Raw genomic sequence first — 16,497 nt, 5'->3', positions numbered from 1 at the left:
ACCTGCTATCCCATCTGGGAATCTGCAGACACTGCAGGATATTACTCTTAGCTGGAGAAATGCTCATACTTAGGGACCTCTCTTCGATTCTGTGGAGGTAGACAATCTAGTGCTTGGTTGATCACAATGGCAAGAGCTTAACATTTCATAGAAGCCATGCCTTTAAAGTCTGAGGAAAGAATTACTGTAGGATAATGAAATAGGTCCTTTTCTGTAGCCACAATGATTTGTTTATTATTAATTAGTGCTTACTGGGAATAGGTCAGTGCACTAAGCATCTTATATGCATCATTTCATTTATTCTTCACAGCTTCCCTAAGAGGCAAGGACTCTTAATTATCTTCATTTTACAAATGATAAAATGGAAGCTTAAAGTTTGCTCAAGGAATTGCCAATAGGAAGTGAAAAAGCCAGGACTAAATCCAGATCTATCAGAGTGCAAGGTTCATACCCTTAACTACTGTGCTGCTCTACTGCCTTCTGGTTTTTTCAAGAGGCAGTATTAAAGCGTAATCATAACTTCTACCGACAAAATGAAACCCTCATGGTACAGTGTATGGAAAGATGGTACCATAGTGCTGTATTATAAGGAGCAAGGCCCTCCATATTCCAATGGCTATCCTACCTTCCACCTGTAATATTTAAATCTGTGGACAGTGTCCATGGTGTTAATGAGTATAATTATAGTAATCCCATCAATCTAACAAATGTCTTGTCTCAAATGAAAGGTCAAACCTCAACATGGAATACATCTGGGCCTCCTAGACTGCCAGGAAGTCAGCAAGAATCAATGACTTTATTATCTAGGACACTTGGTAGCTATTGTTTCATTTGAAGGTAACCATCACCAAGCTGGAAGTAAAAGTAAGAAAGGGGAAAACATAAATTACAGGGTAGTTGGATATTTACTTAGAAAAAGAACTGTTGTGTTAGGTTTGAAGAACTTGAAGTTGTTAGTGAAATCATAATTTTTGAACTTATCTAAAATTTGTTCTGTTTCCTGAGAAATGCAAATATAACAAGGCATTTTAAAGAATATTAAGTTTTCATTAAATGTATAGTGTATACATTATGCATATAACATTTGGAGTAAAAAGTGGTTTATGCAGAGATTATATTTATAGGGACACACATGGAAAGAAATTAGTTATTAGAAGTCTCAAGATGATCACATACCTTCATGAAGTACATGGAGATTCTGCACTCAAATATTCATCTGTGCATTAACTCATCCGGTTATTCTTTTGACAAACATTAGCTATTAGGCAGTCCATTCATGGAGTACCAATACAAAATAGTAAACCATAATAAAAATTTTTTTAAATGTAAGATGGTTTGTGGATTTTAAGGTAAATAGATTTCAAGGTCTTTCTTTTACTTAAAATTAAAAGAATTTAGGGTCTGGATCCCAAGTTTATTACTATGATAAAAATTACCTATGCAAACTTGAATAAATTAACATCGTTAAGCCTCATTTCCTCATCCATAAAATGAAGATATTGGACAAAATAATTTCTAAGGTCTTTTTGGCTCCAAAATCCTGTAATTCTTTTATAGACATTCCATTTATTTGCATTAAAATAAAAGTGAATCTTAAACATTTTAAGAAGTCAAGTAGTCAGAAAATTTTTATGAGCAATAAATATGAATAGATATATGAATTGAAAGATAAATATACTGAACATTTTGAGAGGAGAGGGAAAAATGGAGTTTCCAGTCTGGAGAAAGAACATGGGCAAAGGTTTTCAGGTGAAATTGTGTGGGGTGTGTTTAGGATAACTGAGGAGACTCTGACAGAAAGAAATCTTCATATTAAAGAATAATGAGAAATGATATTGGCTGGAGGATGATGCCTTAAGTTTGGAGATTGAGCTGTGGACAATGGAAAATAAGTAGAGATTTGTGGGCAGCTAAGTATGGCACTACCTGGATTTCATGTAAAAATACAAGGGCTGCTGATAAGTTGATTAATTTGAAGTGTTTGAAGGACTGTTCACAGTCTTTTGACCACAAAGAAAAAGAAAGAGGAAAGGAGAATGTGAACGAGAATAATATAGAGATATATGAAATAACCCTCCTACATATAGATCAACAGACCTTATTTCCATATATAATTACGTAGAAGCCAGTAGCATTGTGGCTAGGAATACATACATGCATACTTGAATTTCAGCTCCAACACTTTCTAGCAGATGCCTTTATAAAATGCATTTTCACTCTCTGAATCACAATTTTCTCTTCTGTAAAGTGGTAACTATACTTTTGGAGTTATCATGAGTATTAAATGAAATAATACTTGTAAAATATACAGCCAGCTCTTGACATGTAGCAAGTGCTCAATAAATGAATTATATAATAATAAATTTTATTAATATCATCACTCTTTAAGTAAATGTCAAACAAATGGGAGAGATAATCAGGGTATCCAAGAGCCAAATATGGGCAAGAGGGCAGTTGGGTTTGAGTAAGTTTTTTTTTTTAAATGATTGATCAGAGTTGTAAAAGATTTATTTGAAATGCGTGTCATTTGACAGGTCTGGTTTGGTTTGGATTCAGACAGGTAAGTCTGGTTTGGATTCAGATAGATGATGTTAGGGACAGGAAAATTAAGGCTCAGGGATTGAATTGATCAATACATCACCTGAGAACAATGTCTTCTTTTAGACAAGCAAAATTTTGTACAACTCACCTCTCAGCATGTTGAGATAGTGTAACAATGTTGAGAAAGTGTCACAGCTGGAGACAACAAAATTAAATAACTGATGGCAGGACTTAATCCAATGAAGTATAGACCTAACCTAAAGGGAAAATTGTATTACAGTCAGCAGACATAGTATTTATTTCAGCTCTGCAATTCAGAGTAGTGTGACGTTTGCTTTCTTGGGCTTGAGTTTTTTAAAACATTAGCTCTATAGGTCTTTTGAGTTCCAAAGATGCATGGGTTTCTGACATAGATAATTGTGATGTATCTTTCTAAAACTAAAATTGTCTGGAAGAATTGACCCATATTATATCAAAGCAAATCAAAGTTTTGACAGGGCTACTTAATTTACATATGAATAACTTGAAAAAGAAACAGCATGACTCTATGCAAAATATTACAGCAAAAACCAAAAAAAGAAACAAAGAGTGGAAGAAAATCAATTCTGCAAAAACAAAGGAAAGTAAAGCAAAGCAAAACAAGACAATTTAATCTCAAAGAAAGAAAAACCATCCCTATAGTTATTTTTCTAAAGAAGACCTGAAAGAAAATGTGAATTTAATAAAGTGTACATCAAAAATGAGATGATAAAACAACAAAATACAACAAAAAGGGAGAATAAAAAGCCAAGAAAACAAAGAGCAAAAATATGTCAGGACTGGTCTAAAAGCTCCCTCCATGGGCACTGGATGAGTTCCACAAGTGCTGGTTTCCGCTGTCACAAGGCAGCACTGAGTTACAATGCAAAGTTGTACAATCACTGTGCTCTGCCTCCTTCACATGCACGGATTCTCTCTCCATGCCACATGGCTGCTGCCAGGGGATGAGGGAGGGTTGACGTTGGCAATCCAAGACTTTCTTTCCTACTCTCTCTAGTGCCTCTTTCAGTGCTATGAAATTAAAAACAGGCACTGTGATCACTCACCTGATTTTTGGTTCTCATGAAGGTGTTTTTTGTTTTTTGTTTTTTGTTATCTGTTTTTTTTTTTGTGCATTGTTGTTAAATGTGGTGTTCCTGCAGGGAGGACGATCAGTGGAGGCTTCCCTATGGTCATCTTGCCTTGCCTCCTCTCCAAAATCTATATTCTGATAACATTTTAAGCGGCCTTTCCCCACAAAGTAGAAATTACATGAAACATTTTTTCAGTGTATTATGCATCAAAAGTAGAAAATAATATAGAGACCAGAATGTTACTGAGGAAATTAACCACAAAAATACTTTTAGATAACTTCTAAATCAAATAAAAAAAACAGAATTTATAGCACAACTAGAAAATATTGGCGAAAGAAAATAATAAATATCACACTCCTTGAGCTCAAAAGAAAATATTCAATCTTAGACATGTATATTACCAAAGAAAAAATATTAAATGATTTAAATATTAAACTCATGTGTATTAAGAAAAGCATAGGAGAGTAAATAATAAAAGAAAAAATAAATTAAATTTAAAACAAAAATAGTGAAATAAACAAATAAACCCAAGGTGTTATACTGCTTTAAAAGGAAAATAAAATGGCTACTCTATTCCAGAAAAAAGAGAAAGTATACATTTACACAATTATAAATAAAAAGTGGAAATAACCAATAATATATTAAAAAATAAATGAATCAGAAAGAGTACTTTTAAAATACTATAAAAATACATATGAAAACCCCAATGTCCAAGAATAAATGACATAATAAACAATGAATATATCATAAACTCGAGTATACATGTCTTTTCTTTTCTTTTTCATATTCTTTTACAACTGCTTTATTTTTTATTTTTTATTTTTTTAAATTTTTTTTATTATTATTATTATACTTTAGGTTTTATGGTACATGTGTGCAACGTGCAGGTAAGTTACATATGTATACATGTGCCATGCTGGTGCGCTGCACCCACTAACTCGTCATCTAGCATTAGGTATATCTCCCAATGCTATCCCTGCCCCTCCCCCCACCCCACAACAGTCCCCGAAGTGTGATGTTCCCCTTCCTGTGTCCATGTGTTCTCATTGTTCAATTCCCACCTATGAGTGAGAATATGCGGTGTTTGGTTTTTTGTTCTTGTGATAGTTTACTGAGAATGATGATTTCCAATTTCATCCATGTCCCTACAAAGGACATGAACTCATCATTTTTTATGGCTGCATAGTATTCCATGGTGTATATGTGCCACATTTTCTTAATCCAGTCTATCATTGTTGGACATTTGGGTTGGTTCCAAGTCTTTGCTATTGTGAATAATGCCGCAATAAACATACGTGTGCATGTGTCTTTATAGCAGCATGATTTATAGTCCTTTGGGTATATACCCAGTAATGGGATGGCTGGGTCAAATGGAATTTCTAGTTCTAGATCCCTGAGGAATCACCACAATGACTTCCACAAGGGTTGAACTAATTTACAGTCCCACCAACAGTGTAAAAGTGTTCCTATTTCTCCACATCCTCTCCAGCACCTGTTGTTTCCTGACTTTTTAATGATTGCCATTCTAACTGGTGTGAGATGGTATCTCATTGTGGTTTTGATTTGCATTTCTCTGATGGCCAGTGATGGTGAGCATTTTTTCATGTGTTTTTTGGCTGCATAAATGTCTTTTGAGAAGTGTCTGTTCATGTCCTTCGCCCACTTTTTGATGGGGTTGTTTGTCTTTTTCTTGTAAATTTGTTGGAGTTCATTGTAGATTCTGGATATTAGCCCTTTGTCAGATGAGTAGGTTGTGAAAATTTTCTCCCATTTTGTAGGTTGCCTGTTCACTCTGATGGTAGTTTCTTTTGCTGTGCAGAAGCTCTTTAGTTTAATTAGATCCCATTTGTCAATTTTGGCTTTTGTTGCCATTGCTTTTGATGTTTTAGACATGAAGTCCTTGCCCATGCCTATGTCCTGAATGGTAATGCCTAGGTTTTCTTCTAGGGTTTTTATGGTTTTAGGTCTAACGTTTAAGTCTTTAATCCATCTTGAATTGATTTTTGTATAAGGTGTAAGGAAGGGATCCAGTTTCAGCTTTCTCCATATGGCTAGCCAGTTTTCCCAGCACCATTTATTAAATAGGGAATCCTTTCCCCATTTCTTGTTTTTGTCAGGTTTGTCAAAGATCAGATAGTTGTAGATATGTGGCATTATTTCTGACGGCTCTGTTCTGTTCCATTAATCTATATCTCTGTTTTGGTACCAGTACCATGCTGTTTTGGTTACTGTAGCCTTGTAGTATAGTTTGAAGTCAGATAGTGTGATGCCTCCAGCTTTGCTCTTTTGGCTTAGGATTGACTTGGTGATGCAGGCTCTTTTTTGGTTCCATATGAACTTTAAAGTAGTTTTTTCCAATTCTGTGAAGGAAGCCATTGGCAGCTTGATGGGGATGGCATTGAATCTGTAAATTACCTTGGGAAGTATGGCCATTTTCACGATATTGATTCTTCCTACCCATGAACATGGAATGTTCTTCCATTTGTTTGTATCCTCTTTTATTTCATTGAGCAGTGGTTTGTAGTTCTCCTTGAAGAGGTCATTCACATCCCTTGTAAGTTGGATTCCTAGGTATTTTATTCTCTTTGAAGCAATTGTGAATGGGAGTTCACTCATGATTTGGCTCTCTGTTTGTCTGTTATTGGTGTATAAGAATGTTTGTGATTTTTGTACATTGATTTTGTATCCTGAGACTTTGCTGAAGTTGCTTATCAGCTTAAGGAGATTTTGGGCTGAGACAATGGAGTTTTCTAGATATACAATCATGTCGTCTGCAAACAGGGACAATTTGACTTCCTCTTTTCCTAATTGAATACCCTTGATTTCCTTCTCCTGCCTAATTGCCCTGGCCAGAACTTCCAACACTATGTTGAATAGAAGTGGTGAGAGAGGGCATCCCTGTCTTGTGCCAGTTTTCAAAGGGAATGCTTCCAGTTTTTGCCCATTCAGTATGATATTGGCTGTGGGTTTGTCATAGATAGCTCTTATTATTTTGAGATACGTCCCATCAATACCTAATTTATTGAGACTTTTTAGCATGAAGTGTTGTTGAATTTTGTCAAAGGCCTTTTCTGCATCTATTGAGATAATCATGTGTTTTTTGTCTTTGGTTCTGTTTATATGCTGGATTACATTTACTGATTTGCGTATATTGAACCAGCCTTGCATCCCAGGGATGAAGCCCACTTGATCATGGTGGATAAGCTTTTTGATGTGCTGCTGGATTCGGTTTGCCAGTATTTTATTGAGGATTTTTGCATCAATGTTCATCAAGGATATTGGTCTAAAATTCTCTTTTTTGGTTGTGTCTCTGCCAGGCTTTGGTATCAGGATGATGCTGGCCTCATAAAATGAGTTAGGGAGCATTCCCTCTTTTTCTATTGATTGGAATAGTTTCAGAAGGAATGGTACCAGCTCCTCCTTGTACCTCTGGTAGAATTCGGCTGTGAATCCATCTGGTCCTGGACTTTTTTTGGTTGGTAAGCTATTGATTATTGCCACAATTTCAGCTCCTGTTATTGGTCTATTCAGAGATTCAACTTCTTCCTGGTTTAGTGTTGGGAGGGTGTATGTGTTGAGGAATTTATCCATTTCTTCTAGATTTTCTAGTTTATTTGCATAGAGGTGTTTGTAGTATTCTCTGATGGTAGTTTGTATTTCTGTGGGATCGGTGGTGATATCCCCTTCATCATTTTTTATTGCATCTATTTGATTCTTCTCTCTTTTTTTCTTTATTAATCTTGCTAGCGGTCTATCAATTTTGTTGATCCTTTCAAAAAACCAGCTCCTGGATTCATTAATTTTTTGAAGGGTTTTTTGTGTCTCTATTTCCTTCAGTTCTGCTCTGATTTTAGTTATTTCTTGCCTTCTGCTAGCTTTTGAATGTGTTTGCTCTTGCTTTTCTAGTTCTTTTAATTGTGATGTTAGGGTGTCAATTTTGGATCTTTCCTGCTTTCTCTTATGGGCATTTAGTGCTATAAATTTCCCTCTACACACTGCTTTGAATGTGTCCTAGAGATTCTGGTATGTTGTGTCTTGGTTCTCGTTGGTTTCAAAGAACATCTTTATTTCTGCCTTCATTTCATTATGTACCCAGTAGTCATTTAGGAGCAAGTTGTTCAGTTTCCATGTAGTTGAGCGGTTTGGAGTGAGATTCTTAATCCTGAGTTCTAGCTTGATTGCACTGTGATCTGAGAGATAGTTTGTTACAATTTCTGTTCCTTTACATTTATTGAGGAGAGCTTTACTTCCAAGTATGTGGTCAATTTTGGAATAGGTGTGGTGTGGTGCTGAAAAAAATGTATATTCTGTTGATTTAGGGTGGAGAGTTCTGTAGATGTCTATTAGGTCCGCTTGGTGCAGAGCTGAGTTCAATTCCTGGGTATCCTTGTTAACTTTCTGTCTCATTGATCTGTCTAATGTTGACAGTGGGGTGTTAAAGTCTCCCATTATTAATGTGTGGGAGTCTAAGTCTCTTTGTAGGTCACTCAGGACTTGCTTTATGAATCTGGGTGCTCCTGTATTGGGTGCATATATATTTCGGATAGTTAGCTCTTCTTGTTGAATGGATCTCTTTACCATTATGTAATGGCCTTCTTTGTCTCTTTTGATCTTTGTTGGTTTAAAGTCTGTTTTATCAGAGACTAGGATTGCAACCCCTGCCTTTTTTTGTTTTCCATTTGCTTGGTAGATCTTCCTCCATCCTTTTATTTTGAGCCTATGTGTGTCTCTGCACGTGAGATGGGTTTCCTGAATACAGCACACTGATGGGTCTTGACTCTTTATCCATTTTGCCAGTCTGTGTCTTTTAATTGGAGCATTTAGTCCATTTACATTTAAAGTTAATATTGTTATGTGTGAATTTGATCCTGTCATTATGATGTTAGCTGGTTATTTTGCTTGTTAGTTGATGCAGTCTCTTCCTAGTCTCGATGGTCTTTACATTTTGGCATGATTTTGCAGTGGCTGGTACCAGTTGTGCCTTTCCATGTTTAGCGCTTCCTTCAGGAGCTCTTTTAGGGCAGGCCTGGTGGTGACAAAATCTCTCAGCATTTGCTTGTCTGTAAAGTATTTTATTTCTCCTTCACTTATGAAGCTTAGTTTGGCTCGATATGAAATTCTGGGTTGAAAATTCTTTTCTTTAAGAATGTTGAATATTGGCCCCCTCTCTCTTCTGGCTTGTAGGGTTTCTGCCGAGAGATCCGCTGTTAGTCTGATGGGCTTCCCTTTGATGGTAACCCGACCTTTCTCTCTGGCTGCCCTTAACATTTTTTCCTTCATTTCAACTTTGGTGAATCTGACAATTATGTGTCTTGGAGTTGCTCTTCTCGAGGAGTATCTTTGTGGCGTTCTCTGTATTTCCTGAATCTGAATGTTGGCCTGCCTTGCTAGATTGGGGAAGTTCTCCTGGATAATATCCTGCAGAGTGTTTTCCAGCTTGGTTCCATTCTCCCCATCACTTTCAGGTACACCAATCAGACGTAGATTTGGTTTTTTCACATAGTCCCACATTTCTTGGAGGCTTTGCTCATTTCTTTTTATTCTTTTTTCTCTAAACTTCCCTTCTCGCTTCATTTCATTCATTTCATCTTTCAGGGCTGATACCCTTTCTTCCATTTGATCGCATCGGCTCCTGAGGCTTCTGCATTCTTCACGCAGTTCTCGAGCCTTGGTTTTCAGCTCCATCAGCTCCTTTAAGCACTTCTCTGTATTGGTTATTCTAGTTATACATTCTTCTAAATTTTTTTCAAAGTTTTCAACTTCTTTGCCTTTGGTTTGAATATCCTCTTGTAGCTCGGAGTAATTTGATCGTCTGAGGCCTTCTTCTCTCAGCTCGTCAAAGTCATTCTCCATCCAGCTTTGTTCCGTTGCTGGTGAGGAACTGCGTTCCTTTGGAGGAGGAGAGGTACTCTGCTTTTTAGAGTTTCCAGTTTTTCTGCTCTGTTTTTTCCCCATCTTTGTGGTTTTATCTACTTTTGGTCTTTGATGATGGTGATGTACAGATGGGTTTTTGGTGTGGATGTCCTTTCTGTTAGTTTTCCTTCTAACAGACAGGACCCTCAGCTGCAAGTCTGTTGGAGTATCTGGCTGGCCGTGTGAGGTGTCAGTCTGCCCCTGCTGGTGGGTGCTTCTCAGTTAGGCTGCTCGGGGGTCAGGGGTCAGGGACCCACTTGAGGAGGCAGTCTGCCCATTCTCAGATCTCCAGCTGCGTGCTGGGAGAACCACTGCTCTCTTCAAAGCTGTCAGACAGGGACATTTAAGTCTGCAGAGGTTATTGCTGTCTTTTTGTTTGTCTGTGCCCTGCCCCCAGAGGTGGAGCCTATAGAGGCAGGCAGGCCTCCTTGAGCTGTGGTGGGCTCCACCCAGTTCAAGCTTCCAGGCTGCTTTGTTTACCTAAGCGAGCCTGGGCAATGGCGGGCGCCCCTCCCCCAGCCTCGCTGCCGACTTGCTGTTTGATTTCAGACTGCTGTGCTAGCAATCAGTGAGACTCTGTGGGCGTAGGACCCTCTGAGCCAGGTGCGGGCCACAATCTCCTGGTGCACCGTTTCCTAAGCCCGTCAGAAAAGCACAGTATTCAGGTAGGAGTGGCCCGATTTTCCAGGTGCCGTCTGTCACCCCTGGAAAGGGAACTCCCTGACCCCTTGCACTTCCCGAGTGAGGCAATGCCTTGCCCCTGCTTCGGCTGGTGCACGGTGCACTCACCCACTGACCTGCACCCACTGTCTGGCACTCCCTAGTGAGATGAACACGGTACCTCAGATGGAAATGCAGAAATCACCCATCTTCTGAGTCGCTCACGCTGGGAGCTGTAGACCGGAGCTGTTCCTATTCAGCCATCTTGGCTCCTCCCCCCTACATGTCCTTTCTTTCTACACAGTTGAGTCTGGTAAAGCCTTTATTGTGAGAGATGTGTAGGAAAGTGAATGTTCATTGTGCTGGGCCCCTTCCCTTTTCTCTAGCATCTGGAACATTTATGTGATCCTCAAAAGTGGGAGGAGAAATCTCTCTCCTAATTATGCCCCATTATACTTTTTCAAGCCCTGGTCTTTTAAAAAATCTGTTATTAATAGACTTTATTTTTTAGAACAGTTTCAGGCTTACAAAAAAATGAGTGGAAAATACAGATAGTTCCCATTTACTCCCAAACCTCCAATACTAACACTAGTTTTCTCTATTTTTAGCATCTTGCATTAGTGTGGTGCATTTCTTACAACTGATGAACCAATGTTAATATATTATTATTAAAAAGTATAGTTTACATTAGGGTTCATTTTTTGTGTTGTATCATTTTATAGATTTTGACAAATGCATAATGTCATGTATCCACCATTAAAATAGGATACAGAATATTTTCATTGCCTTAAAAGTCCGCTGTGCTCCACCTATTCACCCTGCCCCATCTCCCCCAACCCCTAGTCCCTGGCAACCACTAATTTTTTACTGTCTGTATAGTTTTGCTTTTTCCAGAATGTCATGTAATTGAAGTCAGTTTGATTTCTTTACTTTGTAATATGCATTTTACTTTATTCCATTTTTTTGTGTGTGTGTGGCTTGATAGCTCATTTCATTTCAGCATTGAATAATATTTCATTGTCAGAATGTACCACACTATTCATTTACTTGTTGAAGGACATCTTGATTTTTTTTAATTATTGGCAGTTATAAATAAAGCTTCTATAAACATTGGTGTGTAGTTTCTGTGTGGACATAAGTTTTCAACTAATCTGGATAAATAGCAAGAAACACTATTGCTGGATCATATGGTAATAGTATTTTAGTTTTGTAAGAAACCACAAAACTGTCTTCCAAAGCAGTTGTATCATTTTGCATTCCTATTAGCGATCAATGAGAGTTTCTGTTGCTCCACATCCTCACCAGTATTTGGCATTGTCAGTGTTTTGGAGTTTGACCATTCTAATAAGTGTGTAGTGGTATCTCATTGTCATTTTACTTTGCACTTCCCTAATGACATATGAGGTTGAGCATCTTTCCATATCATATTTGACATCTTTATATTAGGTTGGTGCAAAAATAATTGAGGTTTTTAACATTAAAAGTAATTGCAAAAACCACAATTATTTTTGCATCAACCTAGTATCTTCTTTGATGACATATCTCTTCAGGCATTTTGCCTACTTTTAATTGGATAGTTTTTTTTTTTTTTATTGTTGCATTGGTAGCCTCTTGCTCTCAGTAGTTTGCTGTTATGGTGTCACATATGGTGCATTGAACCTTTACCGAGACTGGGCTCCTGGCACAGAGAATTTTTTTTTTTTTTTTTTTTGCTTTTTCACAATCATATTTTTAAAAATATTTTATTTTACTTTAAGTTCTGGAATAAATGTGCAGAATATGCAGGTTTATTACATAGGTATACATGTGCCATGGTGGTTTGCTGTACATATCAACCCATCATCCAGGTTTTAAGCCCCGCATGCATTAGGTATTTGTCCTAATGCTCTCCCTCCCCTTGACCCCCACCCCCTACAGGCCACTGTGTGTGATGTTCCCTGCCCTGTGTCCATGTGTTCTCATTGTTCATCTCCCACCTATGAGTGAGAAAATGTGATATTTGGTTTCTGTTCCTGTGTTAGTTTATTGAGGATGATGGTTTCTAGCTTCACCCATGTCCCTGCAAAGGACATGAACTCATTCTTTTTTATGACTGCATAGTATTCCATGGTGTATATATGTGACATTTTCTTTATCCAGACTGTCATTGATGTGCATGTGGGCTGATTCCAAGTCTTTGCTATTGTAAATAGTGACATAATTTTTTCCCTAGGAAGGTGCACCTGCAGCCACCCAGTCACCTCCATGCCCCTCTTTCCTCTCTGCCCTCAAAGGTCTCCTTGCATTTAAATGAAATCTTCCAAGTTTTCTGTGTGGTAGTTCCTGGGATAATTATCCATTAGTCACACTGCCTTCATTTTGCTGCTTTCAATGGTTTTCCTTCTCTTTTAATTGTCTCTCAAAGATACTTAGAATAATCTCTTCAATTGTTTGTCTTTTAAGAAAACAAAGGCCAGAAACAATTTTATCTTTGAAATCAGAAATGCAGGTAGAGGAAGGCAACAGAAATACTTCATTTTATAACTTTCTGTACTAAGTAAATTTTTTTCCATGTGCATACAATCACTTTTAGCTTTCAAATAGGTTAAAAAACAAAACTGCCAGCCAGCTGCGGTGGCTCATGCCTGTAATCCCAGTACTTTGGGAGGCCGAGGCGGGCAGATCACAAGGTCAGGAGATCGAGACCATCCTGGCTAACACAGTGAGACCCCATCCTACTAAAAATACAAAAAATTAGCCGGGCATGTTGGCAGGAGCCTGTAGTCCCAGCTACTCGGGAGGCTGAGCAGGAGAATGGCGTGAACCCAAGAGGCGGAGCTTGCAGTGAGCAGAGATCATGCCACTGCACTCCAGCCTGGGGGACAGGGTGAGACTCCATCTCAAAAAAGAAAAAAAAAAAACCAACAAAAAAACTGCCATAATGACAAGAGAAGAAACATTCATTACAAGAAGCCAATGGCAGAAAACCTTACTCCTGTCAAATGTGACTTCTTATTTGCTTCTTAATTTTGTTGTCAGGTAGTGTCAAAATGAGGACATCACAAAAAAAGAAAGTAAACAGCGAGAAAACCAAATCACATTAGCAAGGTTTAGAAGAGGAAATAATAATTTAAAAATAGATTCCAGAAAAAGATTTATGTATTATACAGTGAGTCTCCTATTCAGCTTCTCACCTGAGCCCTCAACCAACCAAACCTACTTCTCATAGCTGAAGCATGGGAAATCTTTTGATGTCCCACTGAGTATAGAAAAACATGGCAGAGGAAATCAAATAAAAGAAGGTTTTATTAGTTCCTGGTTAGTCCTAACCAATTATTGACTAAAGAAACAATAACACAGTTTTATTCATATTGAACTAAATACTTAAATACTCTTGTATACTTCACAGAATATAATTTAAAAAAAATTTAACTATGAGCTCATACAGATATCCAATGTTGCAATGTGATTTAGCTTTTCCTAGAATAAAGAGTGATATGGTTTGGCTCTGTGTCCCTACCCAAATATTACCTTGAATTGTAATTCCCATAATCCCCACATGTTGTGGGAAGGAGCCCGTGAAAGGTAATTTAATCATGGAAGCAATTACCCTCATGTTGTTCTCCTGATAGCGAGTGAGTTCCATGAGAGCTGATGTTTTTATAAGAGGCTTTTCTCCCTTTTGCTTGGCACTTCCACTTCCTGCCACCATGAGAAGAAGGTTGTGTTTGCCTCTCCTTTCACCATGAATGTAAGTTTCTTCAGGCCTCCCCGGCCCTGCGGAACTGTGTCAATTAAACCTCTTTCCTTTATAAATTACTCAGTCTCAGGCAGTTCTTTATAGCAGTGTGAGTATGGACTAATACAGTAAATTGGTACCAGGTAGTGGAGTGCTGCTGTAAAGATACCCAAAAATGTGGAAGCAACTGTGAAACCGGGTAATAGGCAGAGGCTATAACAGTTTGGAGGGCTCAGAAGACAGCAAGATATGGGAAAGTTTGGAACTTCCTAGAGACTTGTTGAACCATTTTAACTGAAATGCTAATAGTGATATGAACAATGAAGTCCAGGCTGAGAGGGTCTCTGAGGAAGATAAGGAACTTGTTGGGAACTGGAGCAAAGTTGACTCTTGCTGTGCTTTAGCATTTTGCCTCTGCACTAGAGATCTGTGAAACTTTGAACTTGAGAGAGATGATTTGGGGTATGTGGTGGAAGAAATTTCTAAGCAGCAAAGCATTCAAGAGGAAGCAAAGCATAAAAGTTTAGAAAATTTGCAGCCTGACAATGCAGTACAAAAGAAAATTTTATTTTCTGAAGAGAAATTCAAGCCAGCTGCAGAAATTTGCATAAATAGTGAGGAGCCAAATGTTAATTGCCAAGGCAATGGGGAAAATATCTCCAGGGCATGTCAGAGACTTCCATGGTAGCCCCTCCTATCACATGGCCATAGGCCTAGGAGAGAAAAATGATTTCTTGGGCCAGGGCCAGGGCTCCCTTGCTGTGTACAGCCTAGGGACTTGGTGCCTTGCATCCCAAACACTGCTCCAGCTATAGCTGAAAGGGGCCAAGTTACAGCTCAGCTCATGGCTTCAGAGGGTGCAAGCCCCAAGCCTTGGCAGTTTACCTGTGGTGTTCGGCCTCTGGGTACACATAAGTCAATAATTGAGGTTGGGGAACATCGGCCTAGATTTCAGAGGATGTAAAGAAATGCCTGGATGTCCAGGCAGAAGTCTGCTGCAGGGATGGAGCTCTCATGGAGAACCTCTGCTAGGGCAGTGCAGAAGGGAAATACAGAGTTGGAGCCCCCACACAGAGTCCCCACTGGGGCACTGCCTAGTGGAGCTGTGAGAAGAGGGCCACACTCAACTCCAGCCTTTGAAAGCATCTGGAAGGGGGCTGTACCCTGCAAAGCCACAGTGGCAGGGCTGCCCAAAGCCATGAGAGACCACCTCTTGCATCAGCATTACCTGAATGTGAATCCTTTCACGTGGAGTCAAAGATTGTTTTGGAACTTTAATGTTTAATGACTGCCCTATTGGATTTCAGACTTGCATGGGGACTGTAGCCTATTTGTTTTGGCCAATTTCTCCCATTTGGAATGGGTGTATTTACTCAAGGCCTGTATGCCCCTTGTATCAAGGAAGTAACTAACTTACTTTTGATTTTGTAGGCTCAGAGGCAGACAGGACTTGCCTTGTCTCAGATGAGACTTTGGACTTGGACTTTTGGGTTAATGCTGGAATGGATTAAAACTTTGGGGGACTGTTGGAAGAGCATGATTGTGTTTTGAAATATGCGGGCATGAGATTTGGGAGGGTCTAGGGGTAGAATTATATGGTTTGACTCTGTGTCACCATTGAAATCTCACTTTGAATTGTAGTTGCCATAGTCCCCACATATCACATGAGGGACCTGGTGTAAGGTAATTTAACCATGGGAGCAGTTACCCTCATGCTCACTTGTGACAGGGAGTAAGTTCTTATGAGATCTGATGGTTTTTAAAGGGGCTTTTCCCTCTTTTGCTTGGCACTCCCCTTTTCTGCTGCCATGAGAAGGACATGTTTGCTTTTCTCTCTGCCATGAATGTAAGTTTCCTGAGGCCTCCCCAGCCCTGTGAAACTGTGAGTCAGTTAAACCTCTTTCCTTTATAAATTATCCAGTCTCAGGCATTTTTTTTTTTTTTTTTTTGATGGCATCTCACTTTGTCACCCAGGCTGGAGTGCAGTGCTGCAATCTCGGCTCATTGCAACCTCTGCCTCCTGCCAAATTCAAGTGATTCTGCTGTGTCAGCCTCCCAAGTAGCTGGGATTACAGGCACGTGGCACCACGCCTGGCTAAATTTTTTTTGTATTTTCAGTACAGACAGGGTTTCACCATGTTGGCCAGGCTGGTCCCGAACTCCTGACCTCATGTGTTCTGCCTGCCTCAGCCTCCCAAAGTGCTGGGATTAGAGGCATGAGCCACTGCACTGGCCTCAGGCAGTTCCTTATAGCAGCGTGAAAACGGACTAGTACAGAGTCAGCATAGAAATGAAAATTTCTCTCACCTGGGGTCTGCAGCAGCTGCTGCTATGAATGGAATTGGGTGTCAAGTCCTCCTGGCTAGCTGCTTTTGCCTTTTCCAAATCATAAGCCAAAGAATGGGAAGAAGGCACAACACTAAACCACTGCTGAGAAAAGTGCCAAATTTCTCTCTTCTTTCCCCTTCTATCTCTCATTTTAAAAAACAAACAAACAGAAACAACCACAGCAAATCTCAAAGCCTGCCTATGGCTTGTATATATCTGTTAACA

This window comes from Pongo pygmaeus, chromosome 4, assembly GCF_028885625.2.
Source record: "Pongo pygmaeus isolate AG05252 chromosome 4, NHGRI_mPonPyg2-v2.0_pri, whole genome shotgun sequence".
NCBI lineage: Eukaryota > Metazoa > Chordata > Mammalia > Primates > Hominidae > Pongo > Pongo pygmaeus.
Note: the sequence above shows the minus strand (reverse complement) of the source record.